This window comes from Miniopterus schreibersii, assembly GCF_964146895.1.
Source record: "Miniopterus schreibersii genome assembly, chromosome: 11".
NCBI lineage: Eukaryota > Metazoa > Chordata > Mammalia > Chiroptera > Miniopteridae > Miniopterus > Miniopterus schreibersii.
Window position 1 is genome coordinate 36,821,765 of NC_138111.1, and position 14,160 is coordinate 36,835,924.

At 43.9% G+C, this 14,160-nt stretch overlaps 1 protein-coding gene across 1 annotated transcript in view; it reads left to right on the top strand.

Annotated features, from left to right (window-relative positions):
* Positions 1 to 14,160, top strand: part of TRPM6 (transient receptor potential cation channel subfamily M member 6) — a 122,201-nt gene that overhangs the window by 12,700 nt on the left and 95,341 nt on the right. The gene's annotated exons all lie outside the window — the stretch shown is intronic.

The following is a 14,160-nucleotide window of genomic DNA, read 5'->3' on the forward strand; positions in this document are numbered from 1 at the left end:
GTCAGCACTTCCAATAAATGCCTCAGGTAAACACAGCTTGGGAACCAAAGGCTTGAAAACTAACACATAAGATGCCTTAAACCCTGGAATTGTTCTATTATTTTAAACTCTGTCCCTTGAAGCTTGATTTGGAAAGAATGTATGACCATCCTAACATATAAATTTACCAAAGAGATTAAAGTAGGAGGTTGTAGTTACAGCACACAAGACTCTTGTTCCAAATGTCTGGACTTCTTGGTGGGTCTGCAGATTTCTGAGAGCTTCTGTTACCGGGAAACCCCGGCAGGGTTTGGGCTGCCTATCATTGTATCTAATTCAAAGGAGGCAGGGTTGAATCACATAAGGTGTTTATTGAGAAGGCAGGGAGCATGCGAGCATCCAAAACCTGTCTTAAGGAGCGGCCTGAGGGCTAGGGTTATATGGGGCAAACTGAGGCTGGGAATGGAACGCAGCTACGTGCAGTCCTGGAAGTCCCCAGACGTCATTCTTTTGATCTTGGTCGTCTGGCTATGTCTCGATAAGGTGATATCTTGAGTCATTGTTGGGTTGGCCGGACCATGCAGCTGGGTCATCTGGCGATGTCTTGATAAGGTGATATCTCAACCCATTGTTCACAGCTGCACCACCTCCTTAATTGCTTCAGTCTGGGATCAAGGGGAGTGCAGGGTGCAAAGGCCTAGGCGAAAGAAGCTTAAGGAAAAAAGAAACTTAAATCCCTGCTCACATAAGTATATGTGTTCTACAACTTTATAAGTAATATAATCATATTTCAGATTAATTCAGGTGCTCAATCTTTGGACATTATAAGTGCCCCTATCACTTCCAGTCTCCATTGCTGAGAGACCTTAACATAACTGGGAAGACATGTGGAGTGAACACCAATCAAGAGCTGCTTACTTGCCTTAGGGGGTTTTCTAAACCTTTTAACTGCTTTCAGACTATTAGCATTTTGAAGGAGATAAATCAAGAGAGGAAAGGAGATTAAATGTGTTAATAGAAAAAAAAACAACGAAATGTTAATACACAAGAGATGTTCAAGTTTTCTAATACAGAAATGTTCATTAAGACCACACTGAGAAACAGGGACGGGGTGCACCTGTTAACTGTGCCTGCAAATAAATTCGAGCTCACTGGGCAGATATTAAGAATAGACCGAATGGGTAGGTGACCCTAATTGAAGTCAACTATCGGGGATGAACGGCTAGCATTGTTAATTACAACACCTGTAATAAGTGAGCATCACTTCTGCCCTCACACGGGGACCCACCCATAGTCACCGATCACAGCCTTTATCAAGACTACCTAGCCAGAGGAACCCACGCAGAGAGCAGAAGTCAGGAAAGCATGTGCAGGGGAGAGATTTCCTTTGTTCAGCATAACCTCTGAGGAAGCTGGTTTTTTCGCCATGATTCCCAGGCATAGATGGGAACGCGGGCCCAAAGGGCTCACTTTACACACCCAGTTAACTCCTAGGTAGTAAAAACTGTGCTGTAAGGTTCCATCTCCCGAGTCCTCGCTCACCACACCGGCTCAGCCAGCACAATACAATTCCACAAAATGTATCTGGGATGAGAGTCAACATCCCATTCGACCCACACGAGATTCCTTTGATTTAAGTAAGGCGGGAATCACCTCCTCCCTACACAGGAGGTAACTGAGACCGAACGGTATTGGGACAAACACAGGGAGCTGTAAAGGGCGCTGTGTGGAGGTGGAGCCCAGATCTGACTACAAGTCAGACGCGGCTTTGGGAGCGGTGCCTGCAAGTCAAAGATGACAGCCCCGCACGCTCCGGAGCCCTCACAGGTACGCGGGGCCGCGGGCGCGCGCCGCGCAAAGGGCCGGGGGCGATTTCCCGGCTCCCGGCCCCGGGCTCCGGGGCTGTGGGTGCGGTCAGTCCCCCTGGGATCTAACTGGGATCTAGAGTAGCTAAGGCTTACTATTAACCCCTTCAAGCCCTCCGGTCTGCCCCCAAAGCTGATGAGCATATCTGGGGTTTCGGATAACGTAGGACCCCTACTAAGGGGCAGGTCCCTCAGCCCCCCGTCGGGGAGCTGGAGTGGGGCGGGCGCGGAGGCGGGTCGGAGCGGAGACCCCCGGGGCCGCGGGTTCAGCTTAGGCGGCGGGGACAGGTCCCGGGACGAGAGGCGGCGCTCGGGTTCCGCTCCGGCCGGCGGCAGAGGGGGCCGAACGCGGCGGGAGCCGGGAGCCGGGAGCCGGGAGCCGGGAGCCGGGAGCCGGGAGCGGGGAGCGGGGAGCGGGGAGCGCGGAGCCGGGAGCGGGGAGCGGGGAGCGGGGAGCGAGGAGCGGGGAGCGCGGAGCCGGGAGCCGGGAGCCGGGAGCGGGGAGCGCGGAGCCGGGAGCGGGGAGCGGGGAGCCGGGAGCCGGGAGCGGGGAGCGCGGAGCCGGGAGTGCGGAGCCGGGAGCGGGGAGCGGGGAGCGGGGAGCGCGGAGCCCGGAGCGGCGTTCGGGGAGCGCGGAGCCGGGAGCGGGGAGCCGGGAGCCGGGAGCGCGGAGCCGGGAACGGGGAGCGCGGAGCCCGGAGCGGCGTTCGGGGAGCGCGGAGCCCGGAGCCAGACAGGTGCAGTTCCGAGCGCCAGGGGCACTAGACCTGGGCGTCCCCGGGCGCCCAGCAACGGAGGTCCAGAGCCATGAGAGTGCCGGCGCAGGTAAACGCCGCCCCCCCATTCCCTCTTCCCCTACCCCCCCCCCGCCCCCTACCCCCACCCCACTTCCTGCGCCCAGTTCAGCGCGCCGGGTTGTTTCCACAGCTGGCGCCGAGCGCAACAGTTAGTTGTGGGGCCTCAGAAAGGGAGGGCGACCCCGGGCCGCTGGGGACGCTTGGGAGAGAGGTGAGCTTGGGGTGTTAGGGAGAGCGGTGGAGAGGGTACCCTGGTCATGCCTTGGTCTCCGATAACGCGGCCAAACCTCAGCCTAGCTATCAGTTAATCCCTTTTGTCTGGAGTGGCACACAATATGCGTAAGTACTGTTTATTGAGTACATTGACGCCTAGTACAAGATGCCTAGCAAACTTGAGTTCCTTTCTGCATAGTCTGGTTGTTAAGAGCACTTTCTTTGGAGCCACATCACCTGAATTAGTTGCCCAGTTCCACCACCAGCTATGCTCTTGGGCAAGTTACTTAACGTCTGTGCTTTGGCTTCCTCATCTGGAAAATGGGATAATAGTTATACTTCGAAGATTAAATGAGATGCTATATATGTAGTGCACTTAGAATAATGCCTAACATATTGAGCAGGTTGCAAGAGTTTGTGATTGTTGTAACTTCATCCTGGCAACAGTTCAGGGTCGAATAGTTTCATCAGGTTTATTACTAAAAACAGCAGAAGCTGTTTAACTGCAAGTTCTTTGCTAGTTGTCTAAATCTTCCCTCAAGATGTGCCTGTGCAACAGCTAGTGAATCCATTTCATCTTCTTGAACACAGCTTGCTGGCCTGCTTTGGCTCCAGACTGGTTGCTCTTGATGTTTGATGTGTGGCTGTTACTTTGGGCTTTCTCTTCACTGTCAGGTTGGGGGTTCACTTTGCTTCTCTGTTATGCAAACAGAAAGTTCCCTTTCTGCGCCCCATCCTCACCCCCCTCCAATCCAGAGGTAATCACGCTGTTGGGTTTGGAGCATATGATTTTGGTATGTTATTATGTACATATGTGTTTGTTGTTCGATTTGTGCATTTGTTTTTACATAAAGGGAATCATGCTGTATACATTGTTTCGCAATGTGATTCCTTTGAAAAGAGCTCCCTGGAGATCTTTCCACGTCAGTATGTACTGATGCTTTCTTGAATGATATGTTCAGATGAACTGGATCAATAAAGATCGTGCATATAGCATTTTCTTGCTACCTTTGTGCTTTTCTCTTCATGACCAATCATTCTTCTGGATCCATTCAGGTTATGACTAACACACTACCAGCTGCACTAACAGGGCAGGTTCGCCTCTTCAGTTTCTCGGGGAAACGACATTCTTGAGAAGCAACTCTTACAGCAGAGACATTTCAGATAGAAATTGCATCTTGCTGGCTGGTATTTGGGCTCAACAAATATTGAGTGCAATAAACAAGGTGGATAGATGAAGGACTAGGAGCCATTTACCCTGAGGGAGCCCTTTGAGGTCCTTCTCTGTTGGGTCTTCTGAACATCAGAGTTTGTTCTTTAAGTTTAACTAAAGGGAAAACTCTAAGGTCTAGGCCACCAGAAGTTTCTAAGCATTACTGGGATTCCAGTGTTTTGTCAGTTTTGTTCTTTGACCTACAGATGATTTGTGTGTGTGTAGGGCGGGGAGCAGAGTTTTGTTAAAAAAAAATTTATTGCACTAGCTGGTTTAGCATCAGCCTGTGACTGAAAGGTCTCGGGTTCAGTTCTGGTCAATGGCATGTACCTAGGGCACATACCTTGGTTGCAGGCTTGATTCCCGGCCCCATTTGGGGTGTGTTCAGGAGGCAACCAATCAATGTGTCTCTCTCACATCAATGTTTCTCTCTCTCCCTTCCACTCTCTCTGAAAAGCAATGGAAACAATATCCTCAAGTGAGGATTAAAAAAATAATTTGTCTTGACACATGACACAGGAGACTTTATTCAAGAGGCACTACTGCAATGGGGAAAGAAAGATTGGGCTCGACTTGAATGCAGGGACAAGTGGAGATTTATAGCCAAGGAACAGGGTGGGGGTGGGGTCAATGAGCGGAAAATGACTAAGAGCAAACACTGAGGCTAGAGGGATTCTTGCTAGGCCAACGCAGCAGAATTCTTGCTGAGGGCAGGCCAGTGTGGTCAGACACTAAGGGTGGGGGATTTTTTCTAAGCAGACTCAGCAGGATTTTTGTTACAAGTGGACTAGGTGGGCCAAAGACAAAGGCCAAAACTGGGGCTTAGTCAGAAAGGGGACTCGAGTCAGAAAGAGCCTGACTCAAGTTTGGTCAAGGAGAGTCTTTGTCAGTTGGCTACGGGAGGTGGAGAAGGTCGCGAATGTTCTTCTTTATAGTACAATCACTCAATGTTTTTCTTTTGTTCACACCCTCTTTTATAATTGCCTTTTGGGTCATTTCAAGGCCTCTTCCTTATGGCTAGAATATATTTCTTCTCATCTTACAATAACAGAGGAAATTAAATACAGAAGAAACATCTTAATAACCAAAATCCAGTGAAAATGGAAATCTGTTCTGGAGCTTGCTCCTCATGACTTAGAGAAAGGTGTTGTGTATTGGCTATGTTCCCGTTTCCTTTCTGAACTGCATTAAAAGTATAGTTAGTCTGTAAACAACAGTACTGGAACTTTAAATATCAAGTGTCGCAGCCACAGACAGAAGTTGGGAAATTTTACCCTACCAAATGAGATTTTGCATCTGCCAACCTCTGTTACTCAGGATTCTTGGTCTCCTGCTGACAGACTTCTGATTCTCAACTTCCTGGATTAGTTTATTTTATTGACATCCGTTACCTCCTAGCATTTGAGGGGAATTAGTTATCCTGGGTGTTACCTTATTTTCCTGAAAAAACCAAAAACAAAAACACCAAAACTGATTTGTGCCCTACCCTAAATCTTTACCTTAAATTAAGATAAAATCTTAAATATTTATTTATTTATTTATTTATTTATTTATTTATTTTGTTTTTAAACAATAGCCACCTTTTGGTTGTTGTTGCTGTTAATCCTCATAAGAGGATATTTTTTCCATTGATTTTTTTTAGAGAGAGTGGAAGGGAGGGGGAGAGAGAGCGCAACCTCAATGTGAGGGAGACACATCGATTGGTTGCCTCCCACACATGCCCTGACCTGGCCAGGGATGGAGCCTGTAACAGAGGTATGTGCTCTTGGTCAGAATCAAACCCTCAACCCTTCAGTCCACTGGCGGGCGCTCTAACCACTGAGCAAAATTGGCTAGGGCAGATTTCTATCTTTTAAGTTAAGTTAAACATCTCAAAGACATTTAAAAAAATAAATTAAAACTCTTAAAGATGAAGATAAAAATCTTACATTAAGATATAAGATTTAGGGAAGGAAATATTCTTAGTAGGTAAGTGGTGGAAATCTCTTGAAAGAGAATCTTTCAGAATGCATCCTGTGGAAACGTGTGTGGTGCCCTCAGAGATGATCCTTGTTCAGATACACTTAGGGGAACAGTGGAAAGTTTCTCCCCTCCACAGAGTCACAAGCCTTGTATGTGCTTAGATGGTCAGGAAACATTTTCTTTTCCTCCCAAGCACTACCATTGTTCTGTAGAATATATTTTAGAAAACTATGGTAAAGTGCTCATATACAGTGTGTGTCTAGAACTCAGCTAGGCCCTGTGGCTACCATGACGAACAAGACCGGTGCCTGTCTCCCGGGCCTTCGAGTGCCTGGGTCTAAGTAGGTCACAGCAGCACAGTGCCCGGAGGCCCGGAGCCACGCAGGAGGAACTCCTGAGTCAGAGATCCACGAAGAGTGGCTTGGAAGATTTTCTAGAAGACATGATGTCTAAATTGGTGGAGAAAGGGGTGGAGTGGAGAATATCGTAAGGGAACCCCATGAGGTGAATTCAGAGAACTTAATGTTCGGTATATGTAGAGCATAGAGACTGAGAGAGGAAGGAGCAAGAGATGGGGGGAGAGCAGACCTCAGATGCGGTAGCAGGGGCTATAAATCTCATGAAGGACTTTTGAACTTTATGGTGAAGACAATGGGGAAACCACCGAATGAAAAGTTTTAGGTGAGAATGGGTTCTTTACCTTTACACTTTAAAAAGATTATAAGCTTTATTTCTGGGAACGGATTGAAGAAGAGCAATTTGGAGGCGGAAAGACCATGTGGGAGGTAATGGAGCCAAGAATTCACCGCGACTTTAGGGTGGTGATAATATGGATGCTGAGAGGTGGGCAGATGCAAGAATTGCTTAAGAGATAGAATCAATAGGTCTTGGTTGATTGGGAAGTAAAGATAGGGAAGAAATAAGAGGGGTGCTCAGGTTTCTAATTTGGATACCTGGGTATACTGGGGAGCCCTTAGGGAATAAAAGAGGGGGCATAAGTTTAGGTAGGAGAAATGAGGAATACAGATTTATAAAGTTTAATTTGAACTAAGACTCTTGTTTCTTTTTAAACCTGGTGCAATAAATAGGGTAGGTTTTATATACCCAGTCAGCTGAGTTGCATGCAGATGAATGGACTGTCCCTAGTCAGTGGGCAACAAAAACACCATCCCCTGTCCTCTGACTCCTCTTTCTGTTTACTATAACCTACTTTTCAAAGAATTTGTGACTTTTGTAGAAAGTAATCAGAAAACTAGCACTCTTTTCATTGAATTCTTCAGGCCTTAGTTGTCTCTGTTGCTGTTCAGTATTCACATACATCTTTTCAAAGTTCTGCTGAGGTGCTTTCTAACTTCTGGACATTAAAGCCATTGTAGATGCTTAAGGAGACCATTGTTCTTCAGGCAAGAAAGCTTTTTGTCTTTTATTTTTAAATTATTTTTAAATAGAAGAGTTGGGTCACCTGAATCTTTTTGGAAGGAAGTTGAATATTTAAAAATACTGTAGTTCCTGCCAGACAGTGTGGCACAGTGGCTGAGCATCGACCCATGCACCAGGAGGTCGCCAGTTTGATTCCAGGTTAGAGCACATGCCTGGGTTGCAGGCTCAATCCCCAGTAAGTGGGGTGCAGGAGGCAACCAATCGATGATTCTCTCATCGATGTTTCTCTCTATCTCTTTCTCTCCCTCCCTCTCTCTGAAATAATACAAACATATTAAAAAAATACTGTAGTTCCTTAAAGCAATTATTATGCATTATGGTCAGTGTATTCTCCAATGTTTAAAAGTTGTTACACCTTTTGCTTATAAATTGGTACAACCTCTATGGAGGGCAGAGTGACAGTATCTGAATTAACTTAGAAACTTCATCTGTAGGTTTTATCCTATAGATGTACATGCACATAAAAGTTTTTCTGTATGTATTTTGACTAAATAAATTATGGGACTTCCATACAAAGGAATGCCGTTAGCCCCCCAAAGAATGAAACCATTCTGTTGTACAAAGATATAAGGATATCCAGATTATTAATAAGTGAAAAAAGAAGGTGCAGAACTGTGTGTATAAATAATATACCTCTACGTAACTAACTGTATTTGAAAGAACACACAACAAACTGTAATAGGGGGTCCTTTGGGTGAAGGAAACTGGATGGCTGGAGATTTAATTTTTCCTTGTACCACCTGTTGTACCTTGTGGATTTTAAACCATTACCTATAAAAATGTTACTGGGGCATGGTTTACATGTTCCATGAGTAGTTGAGTGAAGTCTTTGAAAACAAGAACCAAGTGCAGCATTTATAACATTATAGCAGATTGGTTTTGTTTGCTTTTGGCCTGTGGCAATTAGGCACACAGTAGTAAAAGGTTTACCTGAAGTGGTTATAATTAATTAATTTTTTAAATGCAAGTGGAATGCCTATTTCTAAGTGCAGCTAAAGGAATGTTCATGAAAATTTATGGCTGAAAATTACTCTAACAATCCCTGGGGTTAGTCACCAGGGAGAACAAGATTTCTCCAGTTTGCTGATAGAGATTTTTTTACAGGCTAGAGAAGAGAGCAAATTTACCTTGCTCTTCCTCTCCCTTCCTTTGTTTTCATTGCACCTTGCCCTCACTCTTCGAATTGCCCAGTGATTCCCAATTGCATTTACTCTTACCCTTTACCCCAAATGCCTATTTGCTTAGGGTTTGTGTCTGCAGATCCTCGTATTCTGAGGCGCACGTTTTTGGGCTAGCATATTAAGGACATCCCTGGAATACTGTGTGGCAATTTTCTCCATAGGATGTCCAGTGGGATACTGTGGATGTTCTCCGTCTATCTAAAGTTTGGTGGACCCTCTGCTGAGAGGGCATCTCGTATACTTTTGTGATCTTTGGAACATATACTGTATTGTGCTGACAATAAAAAGGGGCACTTCGACTGCACTTGTGTTTCTCCTACCTTCCTTTCTCTCTCTGGGTACAAGGGGCAAAGGAGAATGCTGAGATTTGCAGCCTTCAGAGCTAAATGGGCTGTGACTTTCTGTAGAACATAGATAATAGGGTCTTGGACAACTTCACCAAGAAGGAAAGTTTGTCTTCCAGTCCTTGCCTCTATCAGAAGAGGAAGCATTTTCTTCGAAGGTGAGCCTTCCTCTTTGGCTGTCCATACTATTTCTTTCCCTGCCACCACCCCCATAGTCCCTAAAGTCATTTTCATTCTATCTTGTATCTTCTCTCTTTTTATTGGCTTTTATCTATAAACAAGGTCCAGGCTTTCTCAACATAAAATAAACTTTCTTCCAACTTCCCTATTAAACATCATGTAAAAGAGCTCTAAAGCTCTGGTGTTGGTATTAGGTAGAAACTGCTCCTCTGTAAAGAGGTAATAATAATTGTATCTGTCACATAGTTGCGAATATTACTTTAGCTCAAGCACATAAAGCATTTAGCACAGCCTTTGGCATATATGACAGGCTACATTAATGTGGGATTTTGCTTTATATTGTTGATTTGTGGCTCTTGTTTTTAATATTGTTTCTCCCAAGGGTATCTTACACTAGCTGCCTCCTCTGTTTGCAACCTACTCCCTGAATCTCTTTCCATCTGCTTGTTTATCATGGACAAAAATCGCCACCCTCCTTACTTTCTTTGCAATATTAAACACAGCTTCTCAGTTTTTCTTTGAAACGTCCTACTTTTGTAATAATGCAGACTTTTTTTTTAAAGAGAGAAAGTTTCTCTCTTCTTGACTTCAGGTATCGAGTCCCCATCCTTACTATAGCTCTGTTTTTTATTCCCTGAAGTCTTCCTTCTGCCCTCTACGCTTAGATGTTTCCGAAGGTTCTTGGCTCTTTTATCTCCCCTATTTTCTGCTTTCGGTGACCTCATGGCGTTACTGTACCTTAACATGGGTGTCCTCTGAATCCACTACCAGTCTGAAATCTCTGCATTTCTAACCACCATGGATTCCATCACCACCTCTCAAACCCTTTGTCACCTTTCAAGGACTTTCCTGAATTCCATATCCTTCATGCAGACTTCCCAGATATCTTCAGGCAGAAGGGACTTCTTTTCTGTTCTTGCACCATACTTGATAGCTATTTGTAAATGTAGGTCCTTACTCTTTGATGTTGGTATTTAGGACACAATTTTATTTGTTTATTTATTTTTATTAGAATAATATGATATGCCAATCACAGTGTTTTTAAATGAATGAATGAATGAATGAATGAATAAAGCTATTCTTAGAGGTATCAATATTTTAAAGGAAGAGAGTATATCCTGCCTGTGAGTTCTGAAGGCTTGATCCCACGCTTGTCATCCTTGGTGACATCTATGGTGAGCATGCGGTAGACAATAAGATTAGCTCAAGATTAAAAATGAAATGCAGTCAAAATTGTCCTTTAAAAGTTCCTTATGTTACTCATAAAGTATAGTCCATAAAGATTTGATGTCTAATTGCTTCTTCTCTCTGTTGGGACTTCCTTCAGCGAGCTCCAGACTGAACAGAGGCTGCTGTGCTGCTGTAGAGCGCTCACTGGGATGCGGTGCTCAGCCTAGGACGCGGGGCCTGAGGCCGCCCGGGGGACTAGCCCCTCTCCTGCTCCCCGCTGCCTGCGAGCGGCCGCCGGGCAGGCTTCTCCATGTGTGGGCCAGGGGCTCCCAGGGGTCCGTGGGACCCTTTCAGAATCCTCAGCATCAAAATTGTTTTCATAATGCTGCTAAGACTTTATTTGCCCTTTTTATTCACTGTCTCATGAGTCTGGAGTGGAGGTTTCCTGGGGTCACATGACCAACCCACAATACCTATTTCCTTTTCCAATTGCATGTCTGGGTGAGGCTGATACTTTTAATGTACTTCAACCGAAGCCACCTATTGCAGCGATTTTTAACCTTCATCTCCTGGCACACGTAAACTAATTACTAACATTCTGCGGCACACCGGAAAATACATTTTTTGCCAATCTGACAAAAAAAGGTATAATTTTGATTAATTCATACCGGATGGCCATTGTTGTGCTGGCTGTTGTCATTTTTAAAATTTGATAATCTAAGGGAAAAGAGGCCAGTGCCCCTGACTAAATAGTCGGGTATTGCATGTTTTAAAAATTCTTGAGGCTCACCAATTGAAAATCTCTGACTTTTTGCAACAGGTTGAATGCAGAAGCAGATATGAGAATCCAGTTACCTTAAGGCAGACATTAAAGAGATTTAAAAAAATACACGACAATGCTCATTTCATAAACCTTAATTTTTTCCTAAAAAATATTAATGTTAACATATTATTTTTAAAGGAACTAATGAGTCAGTATTTTTTATAAAGTACCAGTTTTAATTTCTAATATGTAAATATTGGTAAACATATAAATGAATGATTTTTGATGGTCCTTGGTAAATTTTATGAATATGAAGGGTCCTAAGCCCCAGAAGTTAGAGAGCTGTTGTTCTTGGGCATAATACACTTATGAACATGGAATGGCAATGAAATTGCCCAATCTTAAAAAAAAGATTCTAGCCCTCTCTCTTATTCTTTTAGCAAAGATTTTGAATTTATCGAAGTTAAAAATGTGGTTTGTGTCACCACCAAATTTTAAGAAGTAAATTTTTTTTTTAACAATTGTCACCCTAGGGTAATTTTTCCCCATTGCTTTTCAGAGAGTGGAAGGGAGGGGTGGGGACAGAGAAAGAGAGAGAGGAACATTGATGTGAGAGAGACACATCGATTGGTTGCCTCTCACCCCCACCTGGGCCAGGGATAGAGCCTGCATCTGAGGTACCCATGCCCTCGGCTGGAATAGAACCAGGGACCCTTCAGTCCGTGGGCTGACACTCTAACCACTGAGTTAAACCAAGAAATAAAATCTTGTTGCAGTGTTATTTCTGCTGTGCTTCACTGAGAAAATAAAAGAAGTGATCTCCATTGTATATATAAACCTTACTATGAAGGACATGAATAAAATTGCCTCAGATTCCTCTGAGAGAAAATTGGTAATCTGGAAACCCTAAAAAGCTCCATGCAGGAATACTTGCAGTGAGGGAATAGTTCACGTAGGTGCTGTTGGAGGATTAGTCTTTGGACCTGTCTTTGAAGTTCTCACCCTGGCCTCAGGCCTGGGATTGGATGAAAACTTTGATTATATTTTAGGGTGAGGCAAATTGTGATCTACACTCAGCCTGAGACCAACACTCTTTCCCACCTATGTCCTCTGCCTTTTCTTCCCCCAAATAACAAAAAACAAAACCTCTCTGTATATAGAAAAACACCCAGTCAATAAAGACTGCCAGTATAGCTGCAGAAATGGCTTAATTTCCACTGTCCACTACTGGCACTGGCACCTTGACAATCAGCCGCTCCAGGTGGTGGAAGACAGCACCTTGGCTATTGTCCTCCGTAGATTAGGCTATTGCGATAATGGAGTTGTAGAAGGAAAGTTTCCAAGTTCTTGTTAATCACACAGATTTCCTGTTTATACCTTTGGAGGGAAAATATACTTGGATTCCTGAAGTTCTATTTTAAGTGTGTTCATTTTGTTGCTCATTCAGCAATCATTGGATTGGGCCCTGGGGCAGCAGAAATGACTGGGCCTGTGGAAGCTGGAGTCTAATGGGGAAAAAGTAGACCCATAAAAGCCATTTGAAGTATGAAGGACCCAAGGTGGAAAATTTGGAGGCCAGGAGATATTTTTCTTTGAAAATAAAAAACATCAAAGTTAAGTTCCCAGGCCACCAACCAAAAGCTAATTTCACCTTTGATATTGCTGATATTAAGCTAAACGTGATTGAGTCTTAATAAGTCCCAGAGAGAATTCTAAGTCTTTAATTTATCTATGCCTTCAGCAGCCCTATGAGGTGTTATTATTTCCATTTTTAATAGATGAGCAAATAGTCATGAAGAAATTAATTTTTCCAGATAGTCCTACTAAAGTCATCAATCTAGCTTTATAAAAGAAGGGAGTGGTTGAGTACAGCTTGCTTAATTTGTATATCTGGCCTCTATAAGAACCTCCAAACCTGTAAAGAACTTTTAGAAGAGTTTATTTGAGCCAAAACTGACAACAATTGCCAGTAAACAAGATATCAAATGTTCCCAAGAATGACAGTTTTGCAGTTTCCTTTATGTATTTGGAATTCAGGAGGCAACTAAAGATGATTACTTTGAGGGTGGGAGAAAGCAAGGCCGTCTTGGATTACAGGTTAACAAGATTATGTACTCTTTTGGGAATGATGGCTTTCTAGAGGATTTGTAAAGAGGATTATTCTGGCATTTCAAAGTGTGTAAACCTAGGTGCTCAAGAACAATGCAAAGGGCTTGCTTGAGGCAAAGGTAAACCTTTTGTGAAAAAAGTTATATGCCTGATGTGTGACTACCCTCCATGATCACATCACCCTGTGAGGTTACTTTCCTTAGAATCCCTTTTTGTCTGCAGCCCCTAAATTAGGGATCCTTTTTGGAGCTGTTTTTAATAATTTATTGGTGCACTGAAGTTTAATAATTAATTTGTTATTTGCTTTCTCCTTTTTGTTCTATATTTTTTCAGAGCTTGTTTTATTTACTCTAGAATTCCCAGCATGCAGCATGGGGAAGTTTAGAGAAAGCCTCTTTGCATTTGCTGTTTCTCTCTCTCTCTTTTTTTTTAAAAATATATCTTTATTGATTTCAGAGAGAGGAAGGAAGGGGGAGAGAGAGATAGAAACATCAATGATGAGAGAGTCATCAATTGGCTGCCTCCTGCACACCCCCGACTGGGGATTGAGCCTGAAACCCAGGCATGTGCCTTGACCCGGAATCGAACCGAGATCTCCTGGATCCTAGGTCCATGTTCAACCACTGAACCATGCCCGGCCGGGCTAAAATATGTTTATATTAGAAGGCCAAGTTCATCAGTTGGTTGGGTTCTATTGTGGATCCAGTGCTTTCTGCTTCTAGACTTATGTAATACAGCTTATGGAAGAGCTTGGCTATGACTTGAGTTTTGTAGAATGGGTGAGATTTTATTAGGAGGATGAATGAGTACCAATGTCCCACTTGGATTTAGGGACAGTTATAGGCTGTGCAATATGAAACAACACAGCCAAAGGTAAGCCAGGCTTACAGACTGTGTGACAAATTACCAACCTATATAAAGAGGTAAACTGAGGCAATCTTAGC